Source organism: Neovison vison, chromosome 5 (assembly GCF_020171115.1).
Source record: "Neovison vison isolate M4711 chromosome 5, ASM_NN_V1, whole genome shotgun sequence".
NCBI lineage: Eukaryota > Metazoa > Chordata > Mammalia > Carnivora > Mustelidae > Neogale > Neogale vison.
Window position 1 is genome coordinate 135,383,782 of NC_058095.1, and position 23,324 is coordinate 135,407,105.

The 23,324-nt window shown below is 40.5% G+C and overlaps 1 protein-coding gene and 1 pseudogene across 5 annotated transcripts in view; one reads left to right on the top strand and one right to left on the bottom strand.

The window, feature by feature from the left end:
- LMO7 (LIM domain 7) overlaps positions 1 to 23,324 on the top strand; it is a 207,636-nt gene that overhangs the window by 55,711 nt on the left and 128,601 nt on the right. The window lies entirely within an intron of this gene.
- LOC122907281 lies at positions 2,577 to 6,592 on the bottom strand (annotated as a pseudogene).

Sequence of the window (23,324 nt, forward strand, 5' to 3'; positions counted from 1 at the left end):
CCTGTCAAGGAGAGGAAGCAGAAGAGCTTGTGGAATATTTACTTGGACTTGTCTTATGGAAACTCAGTACTCAGCTGTTCATGGTTTGTACCAAAATGACTCATGAAGAACATGTTGAGATGAAAGCCATGTTTTCAGACTTACCTTCGAATGTATAGCTCTGTGAGGCCCGCAGCGGTGGCTGACTGAGCCAAGCATTTAAGAAACAGAAAAGATGGAGCCTGAATGTAGAGGAAATATTGGTGACTCATGTCAACTGACCAAAAAAAAAAGTAGAATTTAGTAATGAGTTTGTCTTTTATTCAAGGGAAAACAGTTCATGGATTGGGAGGATACAGTGCCTAACCAGCCATGGGGGACACGATTCCTGAGGGATTTGGGGCAGGAATGAGTTTTACAGGGCATTAGAAGCAGCCACATGGAAAGAGGGTATGATTGGCTTGGGGGGCAAGGATTTCCTGGTAGGAAAACAAAGACCTGTGTTTTCTAGGATAAAGTGAACTAGCTAGAGCTGAGTTAGAGGATTGTGACTGGTGTATGTTAGGTTTCCTTGACCAGTGTTTCCTGAAAGTGCAGGTTATCTTAGGCTTATATTTGTGACAGGGCCGAGCCGCTGGTGTGGCCTCCATTTTGTGGGTCCTGATGTAGCCCTATTTTTTTTTTTAAAGCACATGCCCAGGTGTAGGGTGAGGTGGGAGAGGGGCAAAGGGCGAGGCAGAGGGAGAGAGAGAATCTCAAGCAGGCTCCAGGCTCATCACAGACCCCCAAAATCAACAGTCGGACGTTTAACCACCTGAGCCACCCAGGTTCCCCTATCAGCCATAATTACGTATAGGATATGAGGGGTAAAAAATAGAATGAGAAATGGCTATGCAGTTCTGTCAGTTCACTGGGAAATGAGCATTCATCAAATCAAGATTTCTTTCTCCTGTCTCAGCTTCTCCTGACTCCCACCCCAAGGGATAAAATATATTGAAATTGGCTTTGTGTGAGGGGGTTTTAGATATGACCGACTAATAGCATGTGTACAGAAGGGTCTAAGCAAAGTCTGTGGAAACAATATCAAAAAACAAATCTTTAGAACTGGAAGAACATTTAGGAGAAGGCAGTACATGTGCAATTTGTTACCCATGGGGGAATGAAGGATGCACTAGAGGTTCTGCCAACATGAAAGGTATTATCCCCATTCTGGATTTATTATTAGTGACTCTTTATATATATATATATATATATATATATATATATATATATATATACACACACACACATACACACACAAATATATATATATTTGTATAAAGTTACTGCCAGTTTTATTTATTTATTTTTAAAAAGATTTTATTTATTTGATTTTATTTATTGAGAGAGATCACAAGCAGGCAGAATCAGGCAGAGAGAGAAGGGGAAGCAGGCTCCCTGCTGAGCAGAGAGCCCCATGAGGGGGCCTGATCCCAGGACACTGAGATCATGACCTGAGCCGAAGGCAGTGGCTCAATCCACTGAGCCACCCAGGTGCCCCAGTTACTGCCTGTTTTAAAACTTGACTGTGTTAGGATCTTTTTTTTTTTCAGAAATATTCAGTCATATTGTCATTATCAGTCTTAAGTGACTGGAATAAAGAAGGGGTAAGTTTTGAAGGAAAAAGACTTGGGAAAATTCTAGAACAGTTTGATTTGGGATAAAGTCCTAGTGGGGGGGGCAGTGCTTCTCAGCCACCAGAGGGCAGAATTCATTTGACAAATATTTGTTGAACGCCATGTTTTGGTATACCACAGAGAACTGTGGGAAAGGATCATTGCCTCCTGAGTGAAGACAGCTTTGTGTTGGTTTTATACTCTTTCCCCCTTTTCTCTACCTGCCTAACTCCAACAAAATTTCATTTTTTTCTCTCAAACTTTTTCTTTCTCCCCAAGCAGAGTTATTCTCCAGTTTTCAGTACATATGTGTCTGCGGCACTTACTATATTTTCTTTTCTTTTTTATAGTAATGTATTTGAAGGAACGTAAAGCTTAATTGCTTTTACCATGTGACTGTGAAATATTAACTTCACTGCCTCCCAATAAAGATTTAATAGTTACTTTTGTAACATTAAAATAATAACGGTATTTGTAAAAACAGTATCAATTGAGACCCTCTTGGCACTTAAGGCTGATGCATCATGAGACAAGTAGCAATCTTAAAAACAAAATTCCAGTTTAGTACTGTTAGGCTGAATTAAAGTCCTGGAAACTCACTGGCCAAGTGGATGAAAATGGAAATGAATTTTATACTATGTAAGTTTACAAATCCTAATGTATGCTTGTACAAATAACAGATAGCTCTGTTTCATTCATTTCACTAAGATAAACTCCTTAGAAAAGGACTGAAAAGTTTCCATAATTAACTTCCAAATTTTATGCTTTTTTTTTTTTTCTACTTCTGTCCATTTCCCGACACACTTAATATAAGCAGGAAAATCTCTTCAGTAAATCAAGTGCTTAGAGCCCACAGATGGATTGAAGAATATCACTATCCAATATTGTTTTGGTTTCCTAGCTATTCTTTGCTTCAAATCCCCAGAGACATTTATTCTCTTCTCAAACAACCGGTGCATTTTCAGCATCCCTTTTGGCTTTTACACAGTCGTAGAGCTAGCAACAGCTCAGACAGTTTTTATACCAAGCTCTCTGGTAACTAGCTGGTTGCTGAGTTCCTCAGTCTTCTCCGGGTTCTACTCGTCCACAGCCTGGTGTATGCTCTTGAAGGCCTGACTTCCAATTTTTTTTTTCTTTTTCTTCAAACCTATGACTGACTCCAAAATATCAAGTGTGTTTCTCCCACTGGCTTGGAGGTTGTTCCCTATGAGGATTCCCTTTCATTCTTCAGCTTGTCTTTTCTGCCCACCTCCCCCCACCATCTTGAGGTTGGGGTTTTACATTTGGAATGTTTTTTTCTGCAATTCTTGAAATAGATTCCACATATTTAAGGAAATTCCAGAAAAGCATGCTTCCGATGCATTTACGTTGTCCTCCGTTTCAGTTTTTGGTCTGCCTGTTAAGAAATCTGAGGTGTGTTTTTTCTAATTATCTCGTCTTTCTTGTCCTCTGAGTTCTGGCTTCATTTTCAGAGTTCAGTGCAACATCACTTCACCCGGGCCAAGAGGAAGCAGCCTATTCCACATCTTCTCTTTAAGTTAGGTCTTCAGGAGGATAGCTCTAGAAAGGCACAGTTTCCCTGCCTGGCTCTAAACCCAGAAGTCTGTGACTGTTAGGGCAGAGCTTCCCATCAGTTCTGCTGTGGGAAGAGTTTTCTCCAGGGACAGGACAAAATGCTCAGGTCCCAGATAGGATTTCTAACCTATTGACATTTCCTTGAATTGTAGGTGTTTCTCAGAATATGATTGTAAACATGTCCATTTTCCTAGTGGGGAGCATCCTTACCCTTCTCACTTGGGTTGGGCTGGGATAGAGAAACCCTTTTGCGCCAAAGACCTGGGAAGTTGTTGAGTTGCCCTTTCTGAGGACAGTGTGGGCCTGCCTGGGGTCTTCCCTGGCCCATTCTGCCCACATAGAGCCTCTGGGCAAGCGCTCTGGAACTGTCACATGGAGCCCAAGCCCATGTTGTATTGTTTATTTTGCCCTGTATTTGAATGAGCCTCTGGGGGCATGCTGTGTTTGATGTACGTTTGTATCTTCTCAACATTTGGAACTAATGTATTTGAATGAATAAATGAAAAACCTTGATAATTTGTCAGTAATGATGGTTGGCAAACTTTTTCTGCAAGGGGCCAGATAATAAATATTTTAGGTTTTATGGGCCATATGTCTCTGTTAGGATTACTCCATTCTCTCTGCCCATTGTAATGAGAAACCTCATTACAGTTGGTTGAAATTTGTGCTTCAGTAAAACTTTAAAAAACAGAATGGCAGGTCTGTGTTTGGCTCCAGGGCTGTAGTTTGCCTATCACTTTTTAAGATGTATTTTTTCATAAAATTAGGTTTATAAGTTATTTTTCTCTTATATTGCTTTAATATAGGACTAAGAAAATACATATAAAGTACATTGATTTTGTTGAATGGATGGCTAAACAATTGTTTCTAATGACTGAATAATAATTACTTTTTCTGATAATATTTCATGGAAGTTTTCATAGAATATATAAGGGATCGTTTATATGTTGTATTTGTAAGTATTTTACATTATTTTTGGTTAAAGTAATTAAATTAAATTTAATTTAAATTTAAGTTAAAACTGGAGGTTTAGTTTTAGTAAATGAACAATTTGGGGAAGTCCATTTGAAGTGTACTCTTTAAGCAAAACTAGAAGGTTTTTCTTTTTCTTTTTCTTTTAAGTTTTTATTGATTTATTAGAGTGAGAGAGCACGAGCTGAGCCAAGTGCAGGGCCAGAGGGAGTGGGAGAAGCAGACTCCTCACTGAGCAGGGAGCCTGACACTGGACTTGATCCCAGGATCCCGGGATCATGACCTGAGCTGAAGGCAGATCCTTAATGGATTGAGCCACTCAGGTGCCCCCAAACAGGAAGGTTTTTCTAAGCTAAACTGTGACTGAGAAGAGTGTTTTCAGAGAGCTTTAAAAAATTAGGTTTGCTTCAGGGTAATGTGAATATAGCCAAAATATCTCACTGTTTCTAGACCATTGACCTAAGGTTTGAAGTATTATTCATCCCATTAATCTCCTGGGTGTGTGTTGGGTAGAGGATATTTGTTTGTTTTAGTTTGAAAATCCAAAATGTTTTATCAGAAGAAAAAATTCAGGATTTGTATGGTCTTGTCCTGACTTATTGCTAAACGTAATGGAAATCTTTAATATCACGGAGAGGTCATCTTTGCCACCAGCTGAACTCTGTGTCCTTCCTGTCAGCCTTTTTCACTACCCATGATGGAGGAGTTTTGGTCATAATGCTCAAAACGTAGCCTCCTGGCCTGGTGCCCATACTTCCTCCCAGATCTTTCCACTCTGCCCTTCAGAATGATTCTGTGGTTTCAACTTCTACCCCTTCCTAAGCCTTCCCTTTGTCTCTTTCCCATATGAGAAACCTAGTCCTCTTTTTCTCCTATAGCCTTCCCCGGTGGAGTTTGCCCATTCCCACACCCTGTACACCTCTGGGCTGGAGGCAGCAGCCACTTCAAGACACACTGGGAAGTTTACACAGAAATAACAATGCTACCAACCCCTTATACCATGGGGCTTACTTATCCAGCGACGTCCTCCTCAGTTCTGTGCTGACCTTCCTGTTGTTCCTCTTTATTCAGAGCGGGCTGGTGCACCTGCCTCCCTGTTTCCCTTACCCCCTAACTAACCCTGCCATGGTCTGGGAGACTACGGTGAGCGGGAGGGGCCATCAGGTCCTCTCACCACAAAGCCATGCCTCCACTGCTATTCCAGCCACTTTCTTGGACATCCTGATCCTGGATGTCGTCAGTTCAGTTCAGGGGGAGTTCAGTTTTGCATTGTTAAATCCCATCATCTCCCATTGCTTCAGTCAAAAACCTCTTCACTTTCTTCCTTCTTACCAGCCTCCGGTCTTTCCCTCCCTCACCGGCTTAGCATGGTCTGTGCAGTCTAATACGTCACTTTCTTGACACTGACTTCAAATGTGCTCTCTGGTCCTCTCCCATCTCTTGGGGAATACCCAGCCTTTGACAGTCTGCTCAGGTTGCTTGGTCAGCACTAGCTGCAGACCTCTTGGACCCTTGTTCTATCGAGTGGGTCATGAGCCAACAGACACCAGCTAATTTTGGGGCCATTAGTCCACTTAGTGTCTCTTATTTAAGAGACCAGACTCCTTTTTGTCAGGGTTTTATAGAAGGCAGATAGCCCTGATGACCTTCAGTCTCATTTTGACTTTAGACTTTGATTAGATGACGAAAGAGGATATGGGAAGTAGTTCAGAGTGTTTCTCCTAGATAAGCTAGCGTTAATAAGGCACTACCACACTCTTGCGCAATCTGGTCTGCTCCTCCTAAGAGGGCTAAGGGTATGTGGTTATAGAAGCTGTAGGTTTGCTTGATGTCTCATGTTGAGACACTGGGAAGTGGTGTGTACGGGTCTCCCTCACTCATGAAGAGCTATGTGGGTAGCTGAATCACCTAGCCCTCTGTGGTAACTAGCCCTCTGTGGTAACTAGTCCTCTGTATTAGTACAGTGAATCCAGGGGCCTGGAGTGTTGGCTTAGGCTTCAGAAAAGTAACAGTAGTTTTCATGACATAGACCATGATCCTTCTCACCAATAATGTGGTTATTAAACAACCACATTTTGAAAAACGTACAAATACAGCTGAGTAAATAATGAAGGCAGTTTTAAGTCTTTTTGTGTAGTACTGACATTTGTTCCATTATTAGCCTGTTTGTGGAATATAGGCTTTCATTGTGTGGCCCTTAAGGAATTCATCAAAATTTCATATCACCCGTGTGGGTCCCCATTGTCCGCGGCTGCCATCTGGCTCTGCTTTTGACAGGGGCACTGCCAGTCCCCCTCCCTACCTTACCTGAATCTGTTTTCCTTCTCCTCCAGCTTTTCCATCTCCTGACTCTGTTCTCTGTTCCAGCATCTAGGGCCACTGTCCTCCTCTGTTAGCGAAAAAATGTTCATTGACGCTGGTTTGGGGCTTCTCTTGCTCCCCTCCAGACATTGTTTAGGTTTCTCATGTGCTGCCAGGAGTACTGAGAGTGTTTTTCCACATCGTAGGTAACATTTTATCGGATCTGGGTGTCTCGTCTCTGAATTGTGGCCTGAGAGATGGTGAGACTGGTTTGCTCGCCCAGCTTCTCCATGGCTGCCTTCTGTAGATGGTAGGCGGTAACCTGTCTCATCACACCTATGTTTGTTTGTTTTCCGAAAGGCAAAGTGTTTTTCCTGAGTCGCGTTCTTCCTTTTCTATAATGCCTCAAGCAGCAGTTTCTGATTTCTTTCAGCCTTTTGCCTTTAGAGGAGGTTGATAATTTCTTACTACTTTCAAGTACTTGTGCATGTTACTCCATGGGGAGGGAGGGAGAAGATGTGTAGAACCTTGATGGAGGTTCCTGACTTCAATAAATTTCCTGTCTGGTACAGAAGAGAAGGTGACTAAATCATGGTGACAAAAGGCAGAACAGCCCAACTACTGAATTAGTGGCTCAAAATCAGAGTCACAAAGATCTGAGGGAGAAGGAATCTTGTTGGAGCAGTAGTGTTTGGGGAAGACATCTGAGTTGTTAAGATGGATGAAGGTTATTGGAGGACATTGAATTCTTGTGTTTAGGCAGCATCTGGGATTTATGTGTGAGAATCCAGGGAAGAAAGGCCTGAGGGCAGGTAGGAAGGCCTTCCTCTACAGACCAAATGGACCTTTGGAAGATTTTGAGCGGTGGTATTTTTTGTGACGAAAGCTTTTTTGATTTTTAAGGAGCAATAGGCAGGCATCCAAGTAGAGGAGATATGGAGAAGATTTAAGGCAGAGCACCCAGGAGGCGGTACTAGAGTGTTCCATTTGCAGGAAGAGAAGGCTAGACGTTGGTGCACATAAAGAAGAACGTGGACTTGTAGTGACAAGGAAGGCGTGGTCTGTTGTTTTGGGTCTGGTCACCCTGGAGAATGTTGGCATTGTGATTTCGGTGGTGAGGTGAGGTGTGGCAGTTCCATCTTTGGTGAGAGGGTGGGGTTGATTTCACATGCTGGTTTTCTGGTGCTATAAGGGTGCTGAAAGGCTCAAGAGGAAATGCTCCACTGGGAACCACGAAGGGAACGTCTCAGGGAAGAAGGACTCGAGTTGTCAGAGTAGGATGACCTGCTTGGAGTTTATCCTGGAATGAATAAGGTTTAGAAGGTAGAGAAAGAGGGTGCCTGGGTGGCTCAGTGGGTTAAGCCGCTGCCTTCGGTTCAGGTCATGATCTCAGGGTCCTGGGATCGAGTCCCGCATCAGGCTCTCTGCTTAGCAGGGAGCCTGCTTCTCTCTCTCTCTCTCTCTCTCTGCCTGCCTCTCTGCCTACTTGTGATCTCTCTCTGTCAAATAAATAAATAAAATCTTTTTAAAAAAAAAAAGGTGGAGAAAGAGCTCTGAGCAGGTGAGCTGATTAAGAATTTGAAGGAGGGAGTGGTTGGCAGGTCAGGCTTCACAGTTTCGAGGAGGGTGAAGTAATCATGAGAAAGCTTCCAGATTAACCCATGCTTGCCTGCCTCCCACACATCCTGTCACACCCAACTGCTCTCTGCTGTGGGTCCTTATGGTTTTTGCCTGAAGATCTAGGCAAGATCTTCAGTTCATTACGATTGGCTGTCAGCCCATTTTATCTCCCTTCTGGATTATAGCTCTGGGCTTGGAGAGCAGACTCCATCTATGAACCAAATCCAGAAATCTCATAGGACCCAGATTCATGAGCTCCCTGGTGGTCTATCAGATGAGAGAGAAGCTACCCTGACCATTGAAAGGAATCTTAGAAATCTCACCCAATCAAGATGGATTACATATGTTTGGCCCAGAACATTTTCTGTATCAGAGGTTTGCTTTTCCTAAAATGCAGGTCATTCCATTCTGGAAATTTTATTATGGTAGAAAGTCGTTCCATGTGGTAGGTCCCAAATCTACATTACACAGATTGTATACTTTAATGTGCAAGTTTTTCTACTAAAAGTCTTCAAATCTATTTGTGTGTTCCAAAGTCAGTTTTCTAGAAACACATTCAGAAGCTCTTGTAGAGAGACAGACTTGTGGTATTAACATTAAAAAAAAAAACACAAAACCAAAAACCAAACAGCTTTATTGAGGTATAATTGACACAAAAAATTGTAAGGTATTTTTTTCTTTTTCATCAAATGTAGCTTGATTTTGTGTTTTTAAACTTGTTGTATTTTTTTATGTACTTGGATCTAGCTGTTAAAAATAGATGTATATCCAGGACTGAAGTTTATACCTTTGCAGTACCAAGAATATGTCAGCAGGGGGTAGCAGAGAACAGGAACGAATTTTCTGCTTGCTTTCCTTAGACTTCCGATAAAGAGCCGAAGCATTGAGAGCTGGGGGGAGATGTGGTGATTTAGTCCCAATTCTTTTTCTTGTAAGGAAATCAAGACTCATGAGAGCCCTATATACCTAACACGAAAACCGTGTTTATTAGAGACCATTCTTTTTTATTTTTTTTTTAATTTTTTTATTAACATATAATGTATTATTAGCCCCAGGGGTACAGGTGTGTGAATCGCCAGGTTTATACACTTCACAGCACTCACCATAGCACTTACCCTCCCCAGGGTCCATAACCCTCACCACCCTCTCCCTACCCTCCTACCGCCGGCAACCCTCAGTTTGTTTTGTGAGATTAAGAGTCTCTTATGGTTTTTCTCCCTCCCAATCCCATCTTGTTTCATTTATTCTTTTCCTACCCCCATTAGAGACCATTCTTAGTAAGACTCAGTAAGGGTATTTCTGAAAAAGGTGGACCTTCTGTGTCGATCCAGGCTGTTTGAATCAGGACCTCCTACAGAAAGCCCTGGATTAGTTTGCAAGCACCACTAGGGATTCTTCTACACATTAAATTCTGAGTCCAAAAGCAAGAGTCCTTCCTGCAGGGCAGGAATTCTGTTAGGCCTTGAGGATAAAATGAAAAAAAAAAAAAAAAAATTCCACGTGGTTTCAAAGGGACATGCCTGTGGGGACCAACCAGGTGGTGTTCATGAACGAGTAAGGTTGGGTGTTGGCCAGTATGGGAGCATAGAGTTCTCACTGTCAGGAGAGTGTGTTCTCTCCAGAGTGGCCTGTCACTGACTTAGGGGTGTTGTCTTGGGGCTGTGAGGTAATGCTGGTCAGATGGTTTCTTTTTTATTTTTATTTTTTAAAATATTTTATTTATTTATTTGACAGACAGAGATCACAAGTAGGCAGAGAGGCGCAGGCAGAGAGAGAGAGAGAGGAAGGGAAGCAGGCTCCCTGCTGAGCAGAGAGCTTGATGCGGGGCTCGATCCCAGGACCCTGTGATCATGACCTGAGCTGAAGGCAGAGGCTTTAACCCACTGAGCCACCCAGGCGCCCTGGATGGTTTCTAGAAGTTAGGTTTCTAGAAGCTAGCATTCTAGAACTTTGGTTCATATTTCCATATTGTGTGGCCCAAACAAAACATGTCTACAGGTTAGAGTCAGCCTGTGGGCTGCAATACCTCCTTTAGGAACTTAGGCCAGTAGGGGAACCATGAATGTGAATACACATTTGCCATACAGTGCTGAGAATGGCAGGCAGGGAGGCAGGCAGGGGTAGACATGAGTGAAAGGTGTGGAGTCAGGGGGTAGAGGGAGCCATCAACGCTTTTTGAGGGAGGCCAAGATGTTTTCCTGAAGTGGAGTTCTTAAGGTCACCAGCATTTTTTTTCTTTCTTTCTTTTTTTTTTTGAGTAAAACAATCTCATTTATTCTTTTGGGCAGGGTCTTCCCTTTGTGTCCCTAAGAGGGAACACACATACCAATCTTTTAATGTCTCAGTGTACCAGAATAGTGTTAAAAAATATTCTCAGTGCTTCCATTTTTATAGCCTTGAGACAAATGATTCAAATACAGAAAAATAAAATTATTACTCAGGCAAGGATGTTTTAAAGTGGGGCATCTGGATGGATTAGGCAGTTAGGCATTTGACCTCAGCTCAGGTCATTTTCTCAGGGTCCTGGGATTGAGCCCCAGGTCAGGCTCTATGTACAGTCGGGAGTCTGTCTGTCTCTCTCCCTTTGCCCCTCCCCCCACTCATGCTCATGCTCTCTTTCAAATAAATAAAATCTTTTTATTTATTTATTTATTTTTAAAGATTTTTATTTGTTTATTTGACAGAAATCACAAGTAAGCAGAGACAGGCACAGAGAGAGGGGAAAGCAGGCTCCATGCTGAGCAGAGAGCCCCATGCGGGGCTCGATCCCAGGACCCTGGGATCATGACCTGAGCCGAAGGCAGAGGCTTCAACCCACTGAGCCACCCAGGTGCCTCTCAAATAAATAAAATCTTAAAGGTGTTTTAAACTAATAATTGGTATGTTGTGGAGCCATCAGCATATCTACTTTGGAGGTGAATAAACTGGAAACTTTGTTGAGATCTGTTAAAGCCTTGGAGAGAATGTAAGGGAAACTTTGCTTCTACGAGTTGAGGAAAACTGATTTTCTAACCATTCTGTTGTTGGGACTGTAATCAACTTGCAGCAGGAGTTAATGTGGCAGTGTGTAAGTCCATATGCTATGGTCCTTGTTCTTACGCCCTAAGTGTGTTTTCCGCTTTGAAACCATATAAGTAAAATGAATGATCAAAAAAGGCCACAAATCCATGTAAGAAAACATAGGGTTGTGGAATTGTTTAGATACAATGCAAAGGTGACACATTAAAAAATGGAAAGATAGATACAAAAATACGAAAGGAAATCTCCTGATTTAATACTCAAACATTTCTGTGCGTAAGGTAGAGGGGCTGGACATTCCACTTTGGAAACTTAGTCCTATTCTTGTGAAATTATGTACAACTTTTTAAGGGAGGTAGGCATGTAGAGTAAAGAAATTACTTTTTTGACTTAGTGCCTATTGAACACCTTTTGGGTTTGGGGTATGGATACCATCTAAGGTTTTGGGGAAGTCTCTTGAAAAAAATCATCTTTAGGGCGCCTGGGTGGCTCAGTGGGTTAAGCCGCTGCCTTCGGCTCAGGTCATGATCTCAGGGTCCTGGGATCGAGTCCCGCATCGGGCTCTCTGCTCAGCAGGGAGCCTGCTTCCTCCTCTCTCTCTGCCTGCCTCTCTGCCTACTTGTAATCTCTCTCTGTCAAATAAATAAATAAAATCTTTAAAAAAAATCATCTTTATTAGATTGCAGTAAAATACAAAATTCTAGGGGTACAATTTGAGTTTTTTAAGAACACATTTATTGAGATAGAATCCATATACCATACAATGCACACTTTTAAAGTATACAACTCATTGGTTTTTGGCATATTCACAGAGCTGTGTAACCCTCACTGCTGTTTCATTTCAGAACATTTTTGTCATTCCAAAAGAAACCTTATACCCATTAGCAGTCACTCCCCATTCTTCTCTTCCCCTAACCCCTGGCAACCACTACTCTACTTTCTGTCTCTATGGATTTACCTTTTCTGGACTTTTCACGTAACTGGAATCACACAATATGTGATTTTCGTGTATCTGGCTCTCTTCCCTTAGCTATATATTTTCAAGGTTCATCCGTGTTGTATCATGTATTAGTACTTCATTCCATTTTATGGCTGAATGATTCTTCCTTTTATGACTCTACCATATTCTATTTATTTATTCATCAGTTGATGGACATTGGGTTGTTTTCATGCTTTGGCTAATCTGAGTCATACTGCTGTGAACATTCAGATACAAGTTTTTGTGTGGGCATGTTTGTATTTCTCTTGGGTATGTGATTAGGAATATATTGTAACTCTCTCTTGGCTTCCTAGAAATTCATTGTTCCATGGAAGGAAGGCTGACAAATGGGTACCAGAAGGGCTATGTTGTTAGCTTGCAACTGGAATCCATTAAGCATTCTTTAGGCAACTCTTGCATTAGTGGTCACCTCAGCTGCATTCCTTAATACTAAACATACACCGGAGACAAAGCCTATCATTGGTGCTGGGGGTGTAACCATCAATTTGAAGTTCATATAAAATAAGTAGTGATTCTCACCTGTAATATAGACACACTGTTTCCCCAAATGAATGTTTCCCACAGAGAGATGACTCTCCTAGTAATTCACAGGGAGATAAGCAGATAATTGTTGAGACTTGCTAATGTGTGTGAGACATTTCTGCAAAAAAGGATGTCTCTTGACTCTTGAGAACCCATGATTATATTAAGCATTTGAACTATACTTAAAATATCCTGATAATGGATGTTCACATCCATGTGTGTGTCATGTGCTAGTTATTTAAAAACTCCTTGATCTAGAAAAAAACCAATAATTTATCCAGGAGACTAGTTAGTCTTTTGGCAGATTTTTTTCCCCCCTTGGAACATTTTTTCCTATTGTTGCCAACAGCCGAAATTGGAGTATGAACATGTATTTACAAAATGTACCTTATACTTTACCCTGTAGAAGTAGTTATTTGTGATTGTTAACAGAACACAAAGTCAGTCTGTAAAATCTGAGCACATTTGTGTGTGTGGTGTTTTTGGTGAACTTAACTACCTGCTGATAGGTTCTTTGATTTTGTATCTAGATGAAACGTGCCACAGACATTGTCAGCCCTGGAGCGAATCTTCCTCTTTCCTTGGTTTTATTTAGTTCTTTCCAGTTGTTGTTCAGTTGTGGCTTATAAATGAGTGTGTTTTAGCCAAAGTAATTTGGGATTGTACACGAAACATTGGTAACTGTGTAGGGAAGTGACCACTTCTGGAGCAGAAGTTATGTTTAAATTCTTTTTTTTTTTTTTTGGCTCCCCTAAATCTGAGTGTTGCTGACATTTGGCCTAATGATGATTGAGTGAGAATTTTGAGTGTTTATAAAGACAGTTGGCTTTTAATCATCTGGGGATTCAGCTGGGAGCTTTACATTTTGCTCCTTTCCCTTCTCAGCTTTGTGAGGACCTGGGAGTCTTCCCCAAGGGGAGGCAAAGTGGGAGGTGAATTTAAGGGGGCAGTAAAAAATGTTTAGATTTTTGACCATCATGAGACTTTTGAATTCCATGTAGAATTCAGGGATCTGGGCAATTTGGATTGCCACTATTATTGGGAGATGGAGAGCTGGCTTTGAATTTGCTATCAAGTGATATTAACATTGGCAAAAACAGTCCTAGTTTACTCCAGGATATTATGTTGTATGATGCCAAATCTTCAGAGAGACCAGTGACCTGGGAATTATGTTGCTTGGAGCAATGTTATTTGCTGACTATACAGTATAACTTAACCAAGAACACGCTGTAATTCAGGGGGTTAACCACATTTTAAAGAGATACCCAGCCTTAAAATACCATTTTGACTACACATTGCAAAACAGGGTTAGGCTTTTAGAGAAGAATTTCCAAGAATTGCTTCACCTCACTTTTAAAATTCCTAGTGCCAAGCACCATGTCAGATACGTGCATAGAAATTGTCATTACATGAGTTTTGAATGAATGAATAACTGGGTAATTTCTTAATATCTTAGATAAAATTAAGAAAGTTCATTTAAATGGGGAAGTTAAATTCCAGGATATTGTTTAGCCTATTTCAGGTAGCAAATCCATAGTGGTAACAAGCTCTCAACTTTGAACATTTTGTCCAAGAATATTCCCTTTTGAAAGGGTATATCATTAGAGTGCCATGCTTCCAAGGACATTTGTGTTTGTTCTTAAAACTATTGACCAAACTACAGTGGGTTAATTCTTATGCAGTAGAAGGCAACTTGAATAAAGTGATTTCAGGAACTGAGCCAGTTACTTCCTCTAAAGCAAACCCCCCATCACCCCCTGCCCCATATTCCTGAAACAAAACCATCAGGTTTTTTTGGTTTGTTTGTTTTGGTCTTGTTCTTCTTTGCTTAAAATACTCGTAGTATAAATATTCATGGAAAGAGTAATAAATTTAGCATAAGTGAACAGTATGTGTAAGCAGTATTTCAACCACTGACAAGTTGGGCAAGACCATTTTGTCCCTGAGAGTATGCAGTTAAGACTGGGATGGCCAGGACATAGGTTCCTGATGACATTCTAGAGTTCACTCCATGCTATGATAGACCCTCTTGATGAGGGAGCACGAGGCTGGCTGAAGACAAAGCAAAAGCTGGTGCCTCGCACTCCCCTCTCCATGCCCCCCTCAGTCATATGTGTAGCATCCCTCAGGCAGCCCTGACTGCCATGAACAATAAGCAAATAGTTAACTTGCAGAGCTCACAGTCCTGCTAGACAGGAGTCTCCCTTGGCGTACAAATGTCCTAAATCTCATTAACAAAGACGATTGATAGCAGGATTGTGACATCCCACCAAAAAAGTCTCCCAAAGCCTCTCTCGGGTAGGCCTTGGACATCCTGGCACCTTGTAGGCCCTCTTTAGCATATGAAAACTCCATTGAAATCTCCCTTCTGGTCACCTTCCCCCAACCATAAGGTACATAATCTGCCATCCCTTACAACCGGAGGCAACAGCTCTTCCTGCCCACGGATCCTGTCCCCGTGCTTTAATAAACCACCATTTTGCACCAAAGATGTCTCAAGAATTCTTTCTTGGTCATCGGCTCTGGACCTCAGCCCACCGAACCTCACCTAGGTTCTAGAACTTCATCACTCTCTCTTGATACTCACTGCCTGTTAGATAGGGAGCTACGTACTGTTCTACCCCTCATCTCAAGCAACTATACTGTAACTCAGGTTCCTCATGTAAATATGGGGTAAGAGACCCTACCACATTTGGTCACTGTGGGATTAAGGGAGACTGCGCTCAAAGTGAGCAGAATAAATGCTGGCAGTCATAATCTGGGTTCCTGATACATAGTGGAGAAGACAAGGCCTGGAGAATATCCTCTTAGTTACACAAGGAAGGAGTATGAGCTGCCCAGCTTAGCTTCTCTGTCTCCAAGTTCCTTTTTATTTGGGACACAGTACTAGGGTAGTTTAAAAAGAACAGAGACCATCCTTTTGGGGGGAACCTGCTTCTCTAACATTGTGAATAACCTTTTAAATAATTTTACTCAAGGAAAGGAACTAGGAAGTAGACATTTGTTCTATTTAAATTGCGTTTAGGTTTTTTTTTTTTTTTTAAGATTTTATTTATTTATTTCAGAGAGAGACAGTGAGAGAGAACATGAGCAAGGAGAAGGTCAGAGGGAGAAGCAGACTCCCCATGGAGCTGGGAGCCCGATATGGGACTCGATCCTGGGACTCCAGGATCATGACCTGAGCCGAAGGCAGTCGTCCAACCAACTGAGCCACCCAGGCGTCCCAAATTGCGTTTAGTTTTCACCTAATGTTTTTGACTGTGTGCCTTATCCTTGTGGTTTTTTTTTTTTTTTTTTGTGTGTGTGTGTTTATGTTTTTGGCATGTGTGACCAATAAGATCTGTCAAAGTTACTGTATCATAAATAATAATAGAGACAACTCATGGAGTAAAAAATTGGACCTGTATTGTGGAGTTGCTGGGATCATAAAATGGTTGCTTCAAAAATGAAAAAAAAAAATTGGGGGGGAGGGCTGGGGATAGAAAAATGTGAGAGAGGGGCATAGGGAGAGGGAAAAAGAATCCCAGGTAGGCTCCACACCCAGCATGGAGACTGATGTGGGTCTCAATCAGGTCTGAATTTCAATTCAGACCCAGAAATCATGATCTGAGCCAAAATCAATTGAATAACCCACCCAGGTGCCCCCGAAATGTATGTATTATTTATTTATTTATTTTCAAAGATTTTATTTATTGGACAGACAGAGACCACAAGTAGACAGAGAGGCAGGCAGAGAGAGAGGAGGAAGCAGGCTCCCCGCAGAGAGCCCCATGCGGGGCTCAATCCCAGGACCCTGAGATCATGACCCGAGACAAAGGCAGAGGCTTAACCCACTGAGTCACCCAGGCGCCCCCCCAAAATATATTTAAATTGAAGAAAGGAGAGAGAGGTATTTTTTAATTCTTTGACAGCTTTAGAGATTAACTGAAAAGTATGGAAGCTCCTTGATTTGTGCTGCCTAGGGCTTCCAGCTATGGAAACAACGCCCGATATGGAAACTGTCATTCAAAGGTGAATACTCCATCATCTCCTGGAATGGAAAAATTAAGGCAGAACCATCTTTTGTGAATTGTTTTGTGATGTGGGTCCTGTGTTCCACAGTGGCTTCTGGTAGTAAATATTCCTTGGGTTTTGTTGGGTTTATTGCATTACTTAGGTTGAAATGATTGACATGATGGTGATCATATGTCTGTATCTTAAATATGACCTAGCAGTTGATCAGTTTGAATGGAACTTAATTTGGAATCCATTGTGAGACCAGTTGAAGCTCACAGCCTAGTTTTTGTTGCAAACTTTGCTTTCTGTCTTTTAAAACAAGCTGAAATGGGCACTGTGTTTTTATGCTGTGATTCACTCAAAAATATGATCGAGAGTGCTTTTTGAATTCTAAACATCTTTTACATGGCTGCTTAAAAGGAATTGAAAATTTTAAACAAGATGAGTGTCTGCTGACTTGCACTAGTGGGTGTTTTGCTGATAACCAGTCTGGTATGAAGTGGTCTTTGAGAAGTTCCCAGAATGTTTGGGATTTAAGTCAGTGGATTATGTGGTCAGAATTGGAATGGAGAGATGCAGCGTTAAGGAAACGTGTTGCTTATATTGGTGGGAAATCTCATCCAGCCAGAGGATTAAAATAAAACCATAAACAAAGCAATCGAGGGTATGAAGGTAACTCCCATTTGTTTATTAAAATAATACATTTCATAGCAAAAGAAATGGCTTTTTGGAATTTTTGAACTTGCATTTATTGCCTGTATGCTTGGCTGATAATTTTCCTCCTCACAGTATGCTCTTGGAAAACGTCCTATCATGGGCTTCTCTGAAGGCTGCAGGTGGAAAGACAGGTTTGGCAGCAGTTTAATGGGGAGTATGCTGTTGGCCTGCTGCCCCACCCTTCATATGCTCGGAGAGAGTCATTAATCCAGGGAAAGCTTCTCACCCAAGAGCCTCACGTTCGGTCCTGTCTCTTGTTAGCTTCTTTCCAATAGCAGAGCAAGTCAGCACCCAGGACACAGGGCTGGAAGAAGCACTAGCCTTGCCTTTAGCATGCATTTGATTTTTGTTTGTTTTTTAGAGGAGTCAAATATTTTTACATATCATATTTGTACTGTGAAGTAGATAGGGCAGATACCTGTTTTTTTTGTTGTTGTTGTTGTTGATACTGTTTTTGTTTTTAGTTAGGGGACTGAGCGTGGTTTGTCAAAAGTGTGTCAAGTGAAATGGGTCCAGGATTCAACCCCAGTTTTTTTTGTCTGATGTCCCTCTGAGGTTAGTTCAGGTAATGGTTTTCTTTAACTGCATTAAGGAAATATGAAAAGGGGCACGAAAGAGGGAAAAACCAAGTTTTTGTAGAAGGCAAGGTGTGACTGTTTGACTACACAGTGATTATGGCTCTTGTTTGTGTTGACTTCTGATAACTTAAGAGGGGAACACATAGTCTTTATGTATTTAGTGCCTATGAATCACACCTCGTTACGTAAAACGTATCACACCTCAAATAACTTGCTAATGAGTAAGGTTCAGAATTATTGAACGCAATAGTAATTGTTAGAACTCCTAGGCAGTTTGTTCTTTCAAGATTCTGGAATTTCAGCACACTGAATTCTTCTTACATTAAGGATGGGTTTATATTTTAAAGTTTGATTTGGGATGCCTGGGTGGCTCAGTCGGTTAAGCAGCTACCTTTGGCTCAGGTTGTGATCCCAGGGTCCTGGGGTTGAGCCCCATGTCGGGCTCCCTGCTCAGTGGAGAGCTACTTCTCCCTCTCCCTCTGCCTGCCACTCTGCTTACTTGTGCTCTCTCTTCCTATGTCTCTGTCAAATAAATAAATAAAATCTTTATTTTTTAAAAAAATATGACTTATTTATTTATTTTTTCCCACAAACTGCCTTCACTCTATTTGGAGGTCCTTTACAGATCTCTATAATTTTTATACTTTCCAGTATACAGAAAGGAGTCTTGTGGATTTTTTATAATGTTGTAAATCAGTTTCTTCCTTTAATTAAAGGATATTATGTCTGGTAAAACAGATTTTTCTTTGATAAGATGAAACTTTTTATCTACATTCTGCAGATGGATAGTAACAACTGCTTATGCTAGCTGACGCTTGTCAGTTCCCTCCTGAGTCAGGCAAATGTTGAGTGCCTCCCGTGCTTTATCTCATTTAGTTCTCAGTAACGCTGTGAGATAGGGACTTTATGTCTCCATGCACAGATCAGAACACTAAAAAGTTAAGCTGGCGTCTCCAGAGTTACAGGGAGGAACTAGCAAGGGCCTGGGAGCCTGACCTGTCCTTACCTGGCAATAGTAAATGCCTATTGTAGGTTTCTTGATGAACATGGCCCAGGTAGCCACTGTGGACCAAAAATCTCTACTTATGCTTTCTAGGGGGCAACTGGGTAGCTCTTGGTTTAGTTCAGGTCCTGTTCTCAGGGTCATGAGATGGAGCCCTGGCTTGGGCCCTGTGTTCAGTGTGGACTCTGCTTGAGATTCTCTCCCCGCCCCACCCCCGACTTGCTCTTTCTCTCTCTCTCAAATAAATAAAAAAAATATTTAAAAATAAATTAATTTATGCTTCCTTTTTTTGATTTAAAACTCCAGGAAAAACTTTTTTGTTTTAGTTCCTTAGGATGGGTCTTAGTTGAGTTTACTGTCACATGGATATATAATTTGCTAATTAAAAATTTTTACTTTATGATATTCAGATATTTTGAGTTACAGAGATTGAGTTAGCTAGCATATACAGTATGAGTATTTTGTGTATGAAAATGTCCAGGGAAAATGTCCAGTTAATTTTTCATTTTATTAATGTTTCGAGTGCCATATTCACGCGCTCTCTCTCTCTCACACACACACACATACACACAATCACTATGTATTAAGACACAGATTTTTTTTTTTTTAATCCAGGAACATTGTAAAAAAGTTAATGGAACATTTTTAATTTACCAAGTTACTTTTTATACCCAGAACAGTGGAGGATTATTTTGGAGGACACAGTTCATGGTCTAATATACTAATTTAGATTTAAAAAAATCTACATACAGATTGAAGACTGCTTAACTTTTTTAGTTTAGGAACATTTAGTGTGTGATGCAGTTAGGACCCTCTCTTACTGGGTACTTGTAAAATTCTGTAGGTTTTTGGTGTCAGTTGCATATGGATGGTTCTGTAACTTTCTGGAAAGTTAAACCTTCTGAGCCTCAATCCTCTCACTAGCAAAAGGGGATAATTAAGGATTATGAAATTCAAGGGTTATATGGATTTCATAGATAATGAGAAAAATTATGAGCATGAAAGTTTCCTTTATCCTTTAAATGTGGAGATACAGGAAATTGACTTAAATATAATGGTTTCTGGCCTTTTTGAATTTTTTAAGATGTTAATTAATTTGTATATCTATTGCACAAGAAACACCTGTGGTTGTTACAGATTATAAGCAAAAATATATTTAGGTAAGGTATAATTCCACCACTTAGAAACAATTACTAGTAATATATTCCGTATTTATTTAGATAACACCTACTATAGATTTATAATAATTAGTATACTTCATGTATTCCATAAATTACTTTATAATTAACACATTAAGTATTCTTTTTTTTAAAAAAGATTTTATTTATTTATTGGAGAGAGCAAGAGAGTGAGATAGCACAAGCAGGGGGAGCGGCAGGGGGGAGTGGCAGAGGAAAATGGAGAAGCAGGCTTCCCCCTGAGCAGGGAGCCTGAAGCGAGGCTTGATCCCAGGACCCTGGGATCATGACCTGAACCAGAGACAGATACTTAACTGACTGAGCTACCCAGGCACCCCTGCATTAAATACTCTTTACAAGTAAATAAACACTTTGATGATTTAAGTTTAAATTTCATGTAGTTTTCGGTTTTATGGTTATATCTTAATTTAACCAGTTTTTTGTTGGGCATTCAGGATGTTTATAATTGTTGCTATTCCACATAATGCTGTGAGACAATTCTGGCATCATGTCTTTTTGCGTTCTTGTCCTATTGTCTTACTATAAATTAGTATAATTTATTAGTATAAATTCCTGGATCTGCATTGGTGTGCTTCAGAGTATGCAAATTTAAGACTTTAAATACATATCACAAATTGCATTCTGGAAAATGTTATCGTTTTGTAATACCTTCAGTAATGTACAGTTTGCCAGATTCCCATGTCCTTAAAATATGTACTATTATTTAGAAATCTTTGTTTAGCTTATATATTCTGTCTTCTTTATAAATACAGTATAGATGGAGTCTGGTTTTATATCATTATTAAGATTTATTTAGATTTTGTATCATTTTAATTTTATCATTATTTAGATTAATATATATGTATTATATATTTATATGTATTAATCTAAATAATGATAAAATTAAAATGATACAAAATCTAAATTAAAAATCTAAATCTAAATAAATCTAAATAAAAATATACTCTTGTATATAATACATAATTAACATATTTGTATTATATACAAGAGTGGTGTGTGTGTATATATATATATATATATATATAATACATATATAATACATACACAGGAGCATGTTAATATTTTGACATCTGGATGAGGGTGGTCCAAAATCCATGGACCATGATTTTTGCCTTTCTATAGTCTTTTTGGGGAAATAAACCATTCTGGATACTTGGGTTTTCTGAATATCTCTGTATATTTCATTATTTCTATTTAATATTTGGAATGTAACTTGGCTTTATCTATGGTGCAGAAGTGTTCCTTTGAGGGTTAATTATCAGAGTGTGTTGTCAGAGTGCTAACCTGAAGGTCAGTGCTTGTAATGAGGTTAAACTTTACAGCTGTTAGCTACCCTCAGGTATTTGATTGCATAGCATCTTGGCAATTGCAATCTAATAATAGGTGATACTTCGCTTGTTTCAGACGAGTAGACTGGTTCAGAGAGATTATTTCACTTGCTTAAGATCACACAGCTCTTAGGTAGTGAAAGTGGGATATGAATATACTTTGTCTGATGTGAACCCTTTCTCTTTCCATTTTGCCATTTGCTGCCCTGCCCTCTTGATTGGCCCCATCTAGGGCCATGGACTGTCACTCTTCACTGCTATCCATGTGTCAGTAGGTACAATCCTTTTTTCCTCTAACTCGCTGCTTCTAATCAAGGTTTATGTGGGAACTTAGATCACCAGATTGTGTCAGTGGTGGATAATTAAGTATCGGAAGCTTTGAGGGGGCTGTCCTATGACTAGAGAGAATGGATTTTGACATCTGCTTTGGATGTTCCTGGGAATTTTTCATGCCTTTTTGGCTTTGGATAGGAGTTCTCAGATAAATGAGAAGTTACTGTGTTTTCACTTGTTGAAGTAAAAAAAAATTTTTTTTTAACATTTATTTATTTTTGAGAGAGACCATGTGAGTGGGGGTGGGCGGGCAGAAGGAGAGAGAGAATCCCCAAGCAGACTCCCCACTGAGTGCAGAGCCTGACACGGGGCTCAGTTTCAGGACTCTGAGATTATGACCTGAGCTGAAATCAAGAGTCAGATGCTTAACTGACTGAGCCACCCAGGCGCCCCACAATGCTTATCTTGAGTTTGTTTTGGATCCATTTGGGGGAAAATTCAAGAGAGTTTAGTGCTGCACAAACCATGAGCATCTGGTTATGTGAGATAATCCATGAGCCACTCAAAGTTTCCCCAAAGGAATGTACCACTCTGTTTGGATATATTTTATTGCATTTTCGAGCTTTGTGTCTTACTTATGTGGCTATGAAGTCCTTGAGAAAGAGCTTCCTGCATTTTTTTCTTCAGCTCTCCACCCAATATCCAGGTAAGTGCCTGTAACAGAGACACTCAGCCAATATTTAATTCATGGGGCAATGTAGCCTTTCTTTAGATTAATGCTGTATAGAGGAAGGGATCTCCTACTTCTTGTGTTTGAATTTGTTACCTCCTGGCCCAGACTTCTGTCCACATTTACACAACCAGCTAATGAGAAACTAACTTCTGTTCTACAAAATAACTGCTGTTTTGTTAGTTAACAGGCAATATGCCTAGCTATGGCGATATTGGGCACCATGGAAAAGATGCGGAAGGCATAACTAGGGATTGTAGGTGGGCTGAAAATCTAGTGGTGGTGAGTTATGACAACAGGAGACTTGTAGCTACTTAGGTTAAGATCAGAGACTTCCCCCAAATCCCCAGATTTCCAACATGGCGTTTCTTCCCAATGTGGCATGTGGAGCAAGTGGCAGGAGTTGTTCTTGGAACAGCTTTCTCCTAATGAGGCTTCCATTTTCTCTGGTAATCTCTCCTCTCTAAGACCCTCTTTCCTCCCAGCTACTCCACTCTTAAGAGACAGGATCTGTACATATGTTTCCAGTGGCTTCGCTAAGGAACATTGTGGTAATGTTGTGGTAACAACTATAGGTGGTCTGTTCATATGTCATAGCCTTCAGTGGGGAATTGTCTGTTTGAAGTACACAGGGTCTTCTGTGTCTGTCTTTTGTCTCTCTGTGTCAGGATGTCATAGCCCCCTCTCTAGAATGTTTCAATAAATGTGGTTCATTATGCAAATCAGGGCTATTTTATGAATCCATTTAAGGAGAGTCATGCCCTCTTCTTTTTAGCTTTGGCATGAAACTTCAGCAATTGAAGGATGGAATTGAAATTAATGATGGGCATGAGTAATTGATATTTCATGTTTATATCT